We start from the raw sequence: 13,117 nt of genomic DNA on the forward strand, positions 1-13,117 counted from the left end.
TCCCATCTCTTTCCTGTCCCCCTTTTTAGGGAGGTAGTGTTTTTTTTTAGATCATTCTATCTAAGTCATAGAAAATTCTGAGTGTCTGTCCCTTCTAGTTCAGTATATTCTTTCGAATAGAGTCAAAATTTCTGAGAGTTATTAGAGTCTTTCTCCCAAGTGGGGTTAAATCCAGTTACATTCCATTAGATAGTAGTCTCATGGATAGGTCATGAATGTCCATCATTTCTGGCTAGGTGTATTCTCTCTGTTAGAGATACATTTCTCAAGATTTATGAGAATCTTCCCCCCCACCATGCTGGGATATAGCCAGTTTCAACTTACTGGATTTTTTTCCTTTTACCACCCCCCCCCCTTTTTTTTTAACCTTTTCATGTTTCTCTTGCACCTCCTGTTTGATGTCCAAATTTTCTGTTTAGCTCTGGTCTTTTCATCAGAAATTTTTGGAATTCTTCCATTTCGTTAAATGTCCATCTTTTTCCCTGTAAGAGAATGCTCAGTTTTGCAGGAAAGTAGATTCTTGGCTGCATTCCAAGCTCCTGTGCTTTTCAAAATATCTTGTTCCAGGCCCTTCGATTCCTTAAAGCTGATGCAGCCAGGTCCTATGTGATCCTTACTGTGGCTCCTTGATTTTTAAATTGTTTCTTTCTGGCTGCTTGCAGGATTTTCTCTTTTATCTGATAGTTCTGGAGTTTGGCCACAACATTCCTTGGTGTTTTCATTTTAGGATGGTTTTCTGGTGGGGATCAATGTACTCTTTCAATAACTACTTTGCCCTCTGATTCCATGATATCAGGGCAGTTTTCCATCATTAGATCCTGTAATATGAAGTCCAGGCTTTTTTTCTCTTCAATGTTTTCAGGAAGTCCTATAATTTTCAGGTTGCCCCTCCTCGATCTATTCTCAAGGTCAGTGGTTTTGTTGATGAGGTATTTTATATTTACTTCTATTTTTTCTATTTTTTTAATTTTGTTTAACTGACTCTTGCTGTCTCATGGAGTCATTAGTTTCTGTAGACTCCATTCTTTTTTTGGGGGAGGAGTTTTCTTCATTAACCTTTTGCAACTCCTTTTCCAATTGGTCAATTCTACTTTTGAAAGAGCTTTCCATTTGACCAATTGAGGTTTTGAGAGAATTAATTTCTTTTTGCATTTGCTCATTTGAGGATCTGAGAGAATTATTCTCATTTTGTATTGGTCCAATTGATGATCTGAGAGATTTATTCTCATTTTGTAATTGTCCAGTTAATGATCTGAGAGATTCTACTTTTGTGTTTGTCTAATTGTACTTTCTAAGGTTTTGTTTTCTTGTTGCAAGGTATTAATTGTCTCTCACAAATTTTTAAGCTCCTTCCTTATTTCTTCAAGGAAGTCTTTCTGTGCTGGAGACCAGATTGTATTCTCATCAGAGTTTCCAGGTCTCTCTGAGTTGGGGTCTTTCCTTTCCAGGAATTTTTCTATGGATCCACCTTTCCACTGACCCTTGTTCAGTATGCTAAAACCTTGAGTTGGCAGAGAGGGGGGCCTGTTTCACCTGGGCTTGGGATTGCTAAAGGCTTTATTGAGTTCAGTTTCTCTGGCTGGCCAATAGGAGGTGCTGGTTGCTTTCTCCGGAGTGTCTGTGACCTTGATTGAGAGGCCTTCTCCCTTTGCTTGAAGGGAGGAGCTGGTGCTATTGAATTCTTCTGCCTTCAATCAATGGTGGGCTTTACCCTGGCCTGAGGTCATTCCCCAGCTGGGCTGGTTCCTCTGCTCACACACCTTGGCCTGAAGCAGAAGTAGTTTGCATTTGTTTATTTGGGAAGAGGCCTCTGTGCAATGGAGGCGTGGACTCAGAGTTTCTCAGACCTGAGGAGCCCAGGGATGGTGTCCGCAGCTCTCCTGCACCAGAACTCTCCCCCCGAGCCTGGTCCCCAAGCTCCAGGGGGACAGCACCAACATCAGTGCCTCTGCTTCCCTGCAGACCCAAGCCCCTTTCGGCCAGCCCCACCACTGATCCAGTAGGTCTGGCTCTCCGGCCCTTGGCCCTCAGACTCCCAGTTCCAGTTCAGCTGTTAATCTGACTGATCCGGGGTTGATCCTCCCTCTGAGCCCAGACTCACCCACCCGAATTTGGCCAAAGCTGCTGCGGGAGACAAATCCTGAGGTAGATGTTCTTTCTTCTGGCTTTTCTTTCTGGTTTTTTTTCGGTTGGATTTCTTTTAAGAGGTTTCCTTCATGTGATAGATGGGGAAGAGATCAGGAGACTTTAGAACTGTGCCTGTCTTCTCTCCGCCATCTTGGCTGGAAGTCAATTCATTATTCTATTTTTTTTTAAGGATTTTTTGTAAAGCAAATAGGGTTAAGTCCCTTGCCCAAGGCCACACAGCTAGGTAATTATTAAGTGTCTGAGATTGGATTTGAACCCAGGTACTCCTGACTCCAGGGCCGGTGCTTTATCCACTGTGCCACCTAGCTGCCCCTCATTATTCTATTTCTTAACCATAACCAGGCAGTTTTGATGCCTGCCGCTTTATAGCTTTAGATCTGGTAGAGCTAGGTCACCTTCCTTTACTTTTTTTTTTCAGTTCCCTTGCTATTCTTAACCTTTTGGTGCTCCAGATGAATTTTGTTATTATTCTTTTTAGCTGAGTAAAACAGTTATTTGGTATTGATTGGTATGGCACTGAATAAGTGATTAAATTTGGGGAAAATTGTCATTTTTAATTATATTGGCTCAACTTAACCATGAGCAATTGACATTTTTCCAATTGTTTAGCTCTGACTTTGTGTGAGAAGTGCTTTATAATCGTATTCATACATTTTCTGGATTTGCCTTGGGGGGGTAGATTCCTAAGTATTTATGTTATCTGCATCTGCTTTAAATGGAATTTCTCTTTCTACCTCTGCTCTTGGGCTTTGTTATTCATATACAGAAATGCTAATGATTTATGTGGGTTTATTTTATATTCAGCTACATTCCTGAATTTAATTGTTTTAAGTAGTTTTTTTAGATGATTTACTCCAGTTCTCTAAGTATACCATCATATCATCTGCAAAGAGTGAAAGTTTTGCTTCCTCATTGCTGAATCTGATTCCTTCAATTTCTTTTTTCCTCTCTAATTGCTAGCATTTCTAATACTATATTGAATAGTAAAGGCTATCGCCTTTACTTTCCTAGTGTTTTTAATAGGAATGGATGTTATATTTTATCAAAGGCTTTTTCAGTACCTATTGAGATAATCATATAATTTCTGTTGATTTTGCTATTGATATGTTCAATTATGTTGAGTGTTTTCCTAATTTTGCACCATTCCTGCCTTCCTGGTATAAATTCTATCTGATCACATTGCATCATCCTAGTAATAACTTGTTGTAGCCTCATTGCTAAAATTTTATTTAAGATTTTTGCATCAATGTTCATTAGGGAGATTGGTCTATAATTTTCTTGGTCTATTTTGGTTCTTCCTGGTTTAGTTATCAGCACCATGTTGGTGCCATAAAAGGAATTTGGCAGAACTCCTTCTCTTATTATTTAAAATAGTTGATGTAGAATAGGAATTAATTGTTCCTTAAATGTTTGGTAGAATTCACATGTAAATCCATCTGGATCTAGAGACTTTTTCTTCAGGAATTTATTGATGGTTTCTTCAATTTCTTTTTTTCTGAAATGGGGCTCTTTAAATATTTTATTTCCTCTTCTGTTAATCTGGGCCATTTCTATTTTTGGTACATTTTTATCCATTTCACTCAGATTATGAAATTTATTGGCATACAGTTTGGCAAAATAGCTCCAAATTATCTCTTTAATTTTTTCTTCATTGGTGGTTAGTTCACCTTTATCATTTTTGATACTGGTAATTTGATTATCTTCTTTATTTAAAATCAGATTAATCAAAGGTTTACTTATTTTATTTTATTGGTTTTTCATAATACTCTTAGTTTTATTTATTAGATCATTGGTTTTCTTGCTTTCAATTTTACTTATCTCTCCTTTGATTTTCAGAATATCTTATTTGGTATTTAATTGAGGATCTTTGTGCTTTTTTCTAGTTTTTTTAAATTGCATAATAAATTCATGGATCTCTTCTTTCTCTATTTTATTCACATAAGCATTTAGAGATATATTTCCCCTAAAAACTGCCCTGGCTGCCTCCCATAAATTTTGGTATGATAACTCATTTTTATCATTTTCTTGTAGGAAATTATTATTTCTATGATTTGCTGTTTGATCGGCTCTTTATTTAAAATTAAGTTATTGTTTCCAAATAATTTTTGGGTTATCTTTCTATAACCATTTATTACATATAATTTTTATTGCATCATGATCTGAAAAGTATGCATTTATTATTTCTGCCTTTGATTATAGGATTTTTATGCCCTAGTACATGTTTAATTTTGGTATAAGTGTTATGTACTGCAGAGAATGCAGAGAAAAAGGTATATCTATCTATCTATCTATATATATAGTATACACACACACACACACACACACACACACACACATACATATATCTTTAGTTTTTGCAAGGCAATGGAGTTAAGTGACTTGTCCAAGGCCACACAGCTAGGTAATTATTAAGAAATCAGGTATTCCTGATTCCAGGGCCATTGCTCTATCCACTGAGCCACCTAGCCACCTGTATATTCTTTTCTATTCCCAAAACATATCTAAATTATTTTTTAAGATTTTATTCACTTTCTTAACTTCCTAATTATTATCTATCTATCTATCTATCATCTCTCTGTCTATTGCAAGGCAATGGGGTTAAGTGACTTGCCCAAGGTTACACAGCTAAGTAATTATTTAGTGTCTGAGACTGGATTTGAACTCAGGTCCTCCTGGCTCCAGGGTCAGTGTTCTATCCACTGGGTCACCTAGCTACCCCCTTCTTATTTATTTTGTGGTTAGATTTATCTAGTTCTGAGAGAGGGAGGTTGAGGTCCGCCATTATTAAAGTTTTACTGTCTATGTCTTCCCATAATTCACTCAGTATTTCCTCTAGGAATTTGGATGCTATACCACTAGGTCCATGCATATCTAATAATGATAGAGCTTCGGGGCAGCTAGGTGATGCAGTGGAATCAGATCTAGTTGAGTTCAAATGTGACCTCAGACACTTAACAATTACCTAGCTCTGTGACCTTAACCCCCCCCATTGTCTTACAAAAAAAATAAATAAAAAATAATGATAGAGCTTCATTACCTCTGGTGCCTTTTAAAAAGATATATTCTCCTTCCTTATCCCTTTTAATGAGACCGATTTTTCCTTTTGCTTTATCTGAGATCTGACTCATTACCCCTGATTTTTTTTTTTTACTTCAGCTGAAGCATAATATATTTTGCTCCAGTCTTTTACATTTACCCTATGTTTATGTCTCTGATTCAGATATGCTTCTTGTAAACAACATATTCTAGGATTCTGGTTTTTAATCCCTTTTGCTAGCTGCTTCTGTTTTGTGGGAGAGTACATCACATTCACATTTACAATTAAGCTTACTAATTCTGTATTTCCCTCCATGCTATCTTTCCCCATCTATATTTTACTCTTTCCTTTCCTCTTATTCCTTCTCACTAAAGTTTTATTCCCTTTCCCCTTTAACTTTTCTTTTAAAATTTAACTTTGAATTTATTTTCACTTTACCTTTACCATCCTTTTTATTAGTCCCTTCTACTCTTTTCTTCCCCGCCCCCCCATGCCCACTTCTCTGTAGACAGGATAGATTTTTAAACCCAAGTCAGAATGTATCTTATTCCCTCTCTGGGTCAAATCTATTGAATAGAATTTACTCAGTGTTCACACTCTTCCTTTTTTCCCCTCTAATAGATCTTTGTGTCTCTTCACCTCCTGCTATTTATTGATAGAAGTACTATCAATCAACTTCTATCAACCAAGTACCATCAATTACAGATTGATAAATTGATTGCTTGATTGCTTGATAAGTTCAAAGTACTATCAAAGTACAATCACAGATTGATAGATTTTTTGATTGTTTGATAAGTGGGATTAACTCATAGTCACTAAGTACCCTCCCATTTTCTGTCTCATTAGAAATACACTTCTCATGAGTCATGAATCACACCAAATAATAACCAGTGTATACCTTATCCCCATTTTAAGTACACAGCAAGTACACACAATTCTCATGTTTCATTCAAAACCAAATCATTTCATGAACCATTTGTACTCCCTCCAAGCATACTCTCTCCCACATTCCTCCCTTTAGTTCCCCACCCAGAGTACTTAAACCCTTATTAACTGAAGTATGGATTAAGTCCAATCCTTCTAAGTAAATTTCCACTCTCTGCCCCTAAACTCATTTCTGATTTAGTCAACCATAGAGTCTCTAAGTGATGAGATACTCTGAAGGTCTCTCTTGGGAACTATACAATTGATTGTAGGGTATTGGAGACACTGGCTTCAGACTGCCCAGTATAGTATTCCCTCATCAGAGAAAGTGCTAAGCTTTATGAGCAATGCAGAATTAAAGTTAAGTCAAAAGAAATTGAGACATAAGCTTAAACACCTCTGCTTATCATCTAACTTTTGTCTCAAACATAGTAATGTCATCTTGGTCTTCCATTAAAAATGGAAAGACAAGAATCATACTCATGTCCACTAATCTCTACAATTATATTCAAACCTTTAAGTATCCTGAGAAAAATACAATTCCTCAAGAATTACAAGTTTTATGTCTTCCCTTATAGAGTTGTATACAATTTGATGTTCTTGACTAACTTGACTGTTTCCTTTTGTTTTTTTCTTCCTCTTTTTTTTACATTTTTTATGCATCGCTTGAGTCTTACATTTGGATATTGAATTCTCTGTTCAGTTCTGGTCTTTTTATCAGGAAATTTTGGAAGTCTTCCATTTCATTGAACATCCGTCTTTTCCCATATAGAATGTGCTGAATTTTACAGGGTGGTAAATTCTTAGATGTAATCCAAGGTCCCTTGTTCTCTGAAATATGGCATTCCAGGTCCTCTGGTCCTTCAGTATTGAAACTGATAAATCCTGTGTAAGTTTGATTGTGTTTGCTTTGTATTTAAATTGCTTCTTTTTTGCTGTTTGCAGTATGTTTATATAGACAGGATGCAGGAAGGAGCTGTATTAATCTATCTTCTGTGGGTTCTGCCCCTCTAAATTTTGGCTAGAGTCATCCTTTGTTTTTTGGGGGTTTGGGGTTTGGAGTTCCCAGGATATGCTACCTTCATGCCACCATCTTGGCTCCACCACCCAAACATCATACTTTTTAAGAATTACATGGGAATGATCAATCTTAATGAATTTGCTCACTCCATCAGTGCAATAATCAGGACAATTTTAAGGGATTTGTGATGGAGAATGCCATCTGTATCCAGAGAAGGAACTGTATAGTTTAAATGAAGACCAATGCTTATTATCTTCAATTTTTAAAAGTCATCTTATGTATTATGTAATTTTGCTATCTCTAACATTTTCTTTCTTCATTTTGCATGTGTTTCTTCTCACATAACACATTAAATTTTGATTCATGCATATCATAGAAGCAAATGTAAATACTATATCAGATTGTTTTCTGTTGGGGAAAGTCAGAAGGGGAGGGAGAAAAATTGTAAGACTCAAAACCTTGCAAAAATGATATATAGACACTACCATTGTGTGTAACTGGAAAACAAATAAAATATTTATATAATAAAAAATAAAAGAGTTGATTTTTTTGGTCAATTTTTCATAATTTTCCTGTATGACTCATTTCTCTCTCTTCCATTTTTTTCCTTCCTCTCTTCTTTGGTTTTTAAATTTTTTTTAAAGTTCTTCTATGATCTTTTGGATTTGAGTCCAATTCATAGACTCTCTTGAGACTTCCCTGTTGGCAATTTTTCACTGTTTTCTTCTTTTGAGGTGGCATTGTTATCTTTATCTGCATAGGAGCTTTCTATAGTGAGCACTCTTAGCTTTTTTGCTCATCTTGAAATGTCTGAGTTCTAATCCTGGGGTCTAGGAAGTATAGACCCAAACTTTTGTACTGGGCCTGTGATTTAATTCTTGGCTTGTAGATGATCAAGATGTTGCCTATGCAATCAAGACATTGTCTTTGTAGGGGTTTGTTTCCTCCTTTTTGTCTAGGTTCTGCCTATGTAGTGATTTGTTCCTGACCCTGTCCCGTCTTTTGCCCCGGTGTTTCCAGGGTTCAGATTTTTGGGGGTTGGGAACCCCTCCCTGCTGCCTTGCTTTATAGCTGCCAAGGCCTATGCTGTTGTTAAGCTTTCGGGACCTGGACTGCACTGTGGCTAAAAATCTCCCTCTGACTTCCCAGCTCTCCTGCCTCACTGGGCTTTACTTCTCCTTTTTCACTCAAAGAGACAGATCTTTACTGAAGATCCTCCATGATGTCTACTTTTGAAAACTTCTATGGATCTTGTCTTTTTTTTAGGGATGGGGAGTAGGATCTGTAGCTTTAAATTGTGCAGAGGCTTCATTCAGCTTAGTATAGGGAAAACCTCTGAGAGCATGCTAGCTTCATGCCACCATCTTGGCTTGTCCCAGGAAGGACCTATATGGTAAATTCTATGAGGCTTCTTACTAAATAGAGAGCAGAACCTTAAATGCTACTTCTGCTGATAAGAGCAACTTTAGGACAAGGTACCCATGGTAGTCCCTGTACATTTCAATCTAAACTAGATCAGAAGGCAGAATGGAGATGGAATCCTCTAAATCTGTAGTGTAACAAATAGGCAGTCTTTTTATCTTCCAATTTTATGTTTGATATACAATCTTTAATGGTATGAACTATTTTCTAAACATAATCTAGGGAGAATCCACCTCTAATAAGAGGCAGATATCTGGAATATTTTGTACCTTTTTGACCTAAGGGGGAACAGGATTGGGGTAAGCAGTATTCATTTACCTCTCTCAGCATAGACCTGCTTCTTCCCCAGTAAATAAACAAAACCTAATATATATCAAAAGTGAGCTTCTGCTCTTTTAACTTTGGAGATATCAAGTTCATTTTAAATTTATATTTAGGAAAGTGGATGAGAATGTATCCTCAGTATACTTCTTCCTTCATATATTCATAGTTAATTTGAGTATTTATAATAGTCAAAATTGCTTATTCACTCAAAGTTGTTCTTAAAACAATTTTGCTATTACTATATGTGACATTCTTTTGGTTCTGCTCATTTCACTCTTCTTATTTTATGCAAATCTACCCATATTTTTCTAAGATCATCAAGTTCATTATTTCTTATAGTGCAGTTGTATTCCATCACAATCTGTGACTTGTTCAGTCATTTCCTAATTAATGGGCATCTCCACATATCCAGTTCTTTGCTACTACATAGATTGCTGCTATAAATAAATGTGATCTATTCATATTTTGATTTCTTCATCTGAAAACTGCATGTTCACATACTTCCCCTCCCCCTCCCATTCTCTGTTTTCCTTCTAATGTTGGCTACATTTGTTTCATTTGTACAGACCCTTTTTAATATAATGATACAAATTATCCATTTTTCACCTCATTCTGCTCCCTTGTTTATTCATAAATTGTTTGCCTATCCATAAGTCTGATAATTAATATGTTTCAAGTCCTTCCAGTTTTCTTGTAATATTGTTTCATATCTAGATCTGCATCCATTTTTTTACTGTAATCTTGGTAAATATTGTTAGCTATTGATCTACTTTTTGCCATACTGTTTTATAGTTTTCCCAATAATTTTTATCAAATAATCTTTATGCTTGTCAAATTCAAGATTACTATATTTATTTCCTAATGTAAATTGTATATCTATTGTTCTAATTTATCATTTCTTAGTATCAGTTTTGATAAGAACTGACTTATAAAATAGTTTATGATCTGGTACTGCTAAGCCTTCTTCTTTTACATCTTTTTCATTAGTGCATTTAATTTTCTTGAGTTTTCTTCCAAATGAATTTTCTTATTGTTTTTTCTAATTCAGTTAAAAAATGTGATAATTTAATTGGAAGGCATTGAATATATATATATATATATATGTATGCATTAGTTTAGATAAAACTGTCATTTATATTATATTGTCCCTACCTACACATGAACATTTAATATTTTCAAGTTATTTAAATCTGATTTTATTAGTATAATTTTTTTATGATTTTGTTTATATTGTTCCTGGGTTTGTTTTGACAATTTACTTCAAGGTATTTTATACTGTCTAGAGTTATTTTAAATGGGTTACCTCTAGCTATCTCTTCTTTTGGAGTTTTGTTTGTTATATATAAGAATACCAATGACTCAAGTGGATTTACTTTATATCCTGCTAATTTGCTAAAATTATTAATTCTTAGGCTAGCTTTTCATTGAGTTTAGTATTTTCCAAATATACCATATATCATCTGTAAATTAATAGTTTTATTACCTCATTCCCCATTCTGATTCCTTCTATTTCTTTTTCTTTTCTTATTGTTAGCATTTCCAATACAATATTGAATAATAGTGGTGACAGTGGGCATCCTTGTTTCATACCTGATCTTAATGGGAAAGCTTGATTCTTATTACCTTTACAAATAATACTTACTGCTGGTTTTAGATGAATACTTTTTTAAAATAAATTTAAAGGAAAGTTCATTTATACTTATACTTTCAAATTTTTTTTATTGAAGTGAGTGTGGTACTTTATCAATTTTTTTCTGCATCAGCTTATATAGTCATATGATTAAAAAAAACTTTTTTATTGATATAATCATTTATGTTGATAATTTTACTGAATTCCTGGTATAATTCCATTCTATCATATGTATAAGTACATACATTGTTGTAATATTTTTAGCTAGTAGTTTATTTAGAATTTTCCCATCCCTGTACATTAATGGAATTGAGATATAATTTTCTCTTTTTTTTATTAGATCTATAGTTTTTCTTTTTCTGTTTTTATTCTTCCTGGTTTAGGTATCCATATCATATTTGTTTCATTAATGGAGTTTGGTAAGATCCCCTCTTTGAATGCTTTAATATTAAAATTAATTGATCTTTAAATGTTTGATAGGATTCACTTGTAAATTCATCTAGTCCTTATGCTTTTTTTTTAGGAAGCTCATTTATGGCCTATTCAATTTCTCTTTCTAAAATAGGTATCTTTAGATTTTCTATTTCCTCTTCTGCTAATCTAGGCAATTTATATTTTTATAAATATTCTTATGTTTCACTTAGATTGTTAAACTTATTGGCACATAACTGGGCAAAAGAAGTCCTTATAATTGCTCTAATTTCATCTTTGTACATTGTATGATCACCCTTTTCACTTTTAATACTAGAGATTTGGGTTTCTTCTCTCTTTTAAAAATCACATTAACCAATGGCTTATTGATTTTATAGGCTTCTAGTTTTCTTTTTTTTTTTTTTGCAAGGCAAATGGGGTTGAGTGGCTTGCCCAAGGCCACACAGCTAGGTAATTATTAAGTGTCTGAGACTGAATTTGCACGCAGGTACTCCTGACTCCAAGGCTGGTGCTTTATGCACTATGCCACCTAGCCACCCCTAGTTTTATTTTTCAATTCAATTTTTTTTTGGCTAGGCTAAGTGACTTGCCCAAGGTCACTCAGCTAGGTAATTATTAAGTGTCTGAGGTCTTATTTGAACTTAGGTGTTTAGGGTTGGTTCTCTATCCACTTTGCCACCCAGCTGCCCCACAATGGTATTTTTAACACTAAATTTTATTAATATCACTTTTAATTTTTATTATTTCCAATTTAGTATTTAATTGGAGATTATCATTTGTTCTTCATCTAGTTTTTTAATTGCATACTCAATTCATTCATTTGCTCTTTCTCTATTTTTATTGGTGTAAGCATTTAAAGATATACATTTTCCTCTCATCACTGTTTTTGCTAATCTTATGTTTTGATATGTTATCTTGCCTCTTTATTGTCATTTTCTTTAATAAAATTGTTTCTATGATTTTTTTCTTTTTTTTGACTTCTTAAATGTTATTTATTTTGAGTTTTACAATTTTCCCCTAATCTTACTCCCCCCCCCACAGAAGGCAATTTGCCAATCATTGAATATGATTTGCTTTCTAACACTCTCATTCTTTAAGTTTCAATTGTTTAACTCTGATTTTTTATTTGTTTTTATGTCTCTTGTTAAATATAACTTTTATGATATTGTTATCTGAATATAGATACTTTTAATATTTCTGCTTTTAACTCTAAAATTTTTATGTCCTAATATAGGGTCAATCTTTGTAAAGGTACTATGAGTTCTTGAGAAAAAATGCATATATTCCTTTCTATTTTCCATTATATTCTTTCCTGATTTTTGGTTAGCTTATCTAAAATTCTATTCAATTCCTTGACTTCTTTCTTATTTTTTGTTAGCCTATCTAGTTCTAAGAGGGATAGATTAAAGTCCCCCACAATTATAGTACTACATATTACCACCTTTATTCATTTAACTTTTTTTAAAAAATTAGATACTATATTATTTGGTGCATACAGGTTCAATATAGGCATTGCTTCATCATCTATGCTACCTTTTATCAGAGTGTAGTTACCTAGTTTATATTTTATTGAGTAATGAAGGTGACCTGGTGTTGATGAAGGTGACATTGTCAGTGTAACATAAGATATGGCAGGTGTTGATATAAAAGCTTCAAGTACTGATCCAGATACTGATCTTGTATACACAAGACATATATAATAAAAAATAGAATGTCATGTCAAGGGAAGGCACAGGGGATGAGGGTGCAAGAGGCTTCCTGCAGAGGATGGGATCTGAGCAGAGCTGGGTCTTGGGTTTGTCTGGGGTCTGGACATGTCTGGGGCTTGTCATCTGAATGCCAGCTAAATTCAGAAGGACTTATAACCAGTTGATTGGAAGGTAATGAACTGTTTAATTAATTTTCATTAATGGGTCTACTGTTAATACCTATTTTTTTTTTGTCACAGGACCCAAAGCAATTTCCCTTTTGTAGGTTCCAAATTTTTGGTTTTTATATATTTATGGTATCTGTAGTCCCAGAATATGATTGCCATTTCCATTAATTATTAATCCAATCGGGGTGGCTAGGTGGAGCAGTGGATAGTGCACTGACCCTGGAGTTAGGAGTACCTGAGTGCAAATTCGGCCTCAGACATTTAATAATTACCTAGCTGTGTGGCCTTGGGCAAGCCACTTAA

Source organism: Macrotis lagotis, chromosome X (assembly GCF_037893015.1).
Source record: "Macrotis lagotis isolate mMagLag1 chromosome X, bilby.v1.9.chrom.fasta, whole genome shotgun sequence".
Lineage (NCBI taxonomy): Eukaryota > Metazoa > Chordata > Mammalia > Peramelemorphia > Peramelidae > Macrotis > Macrotis lagotis.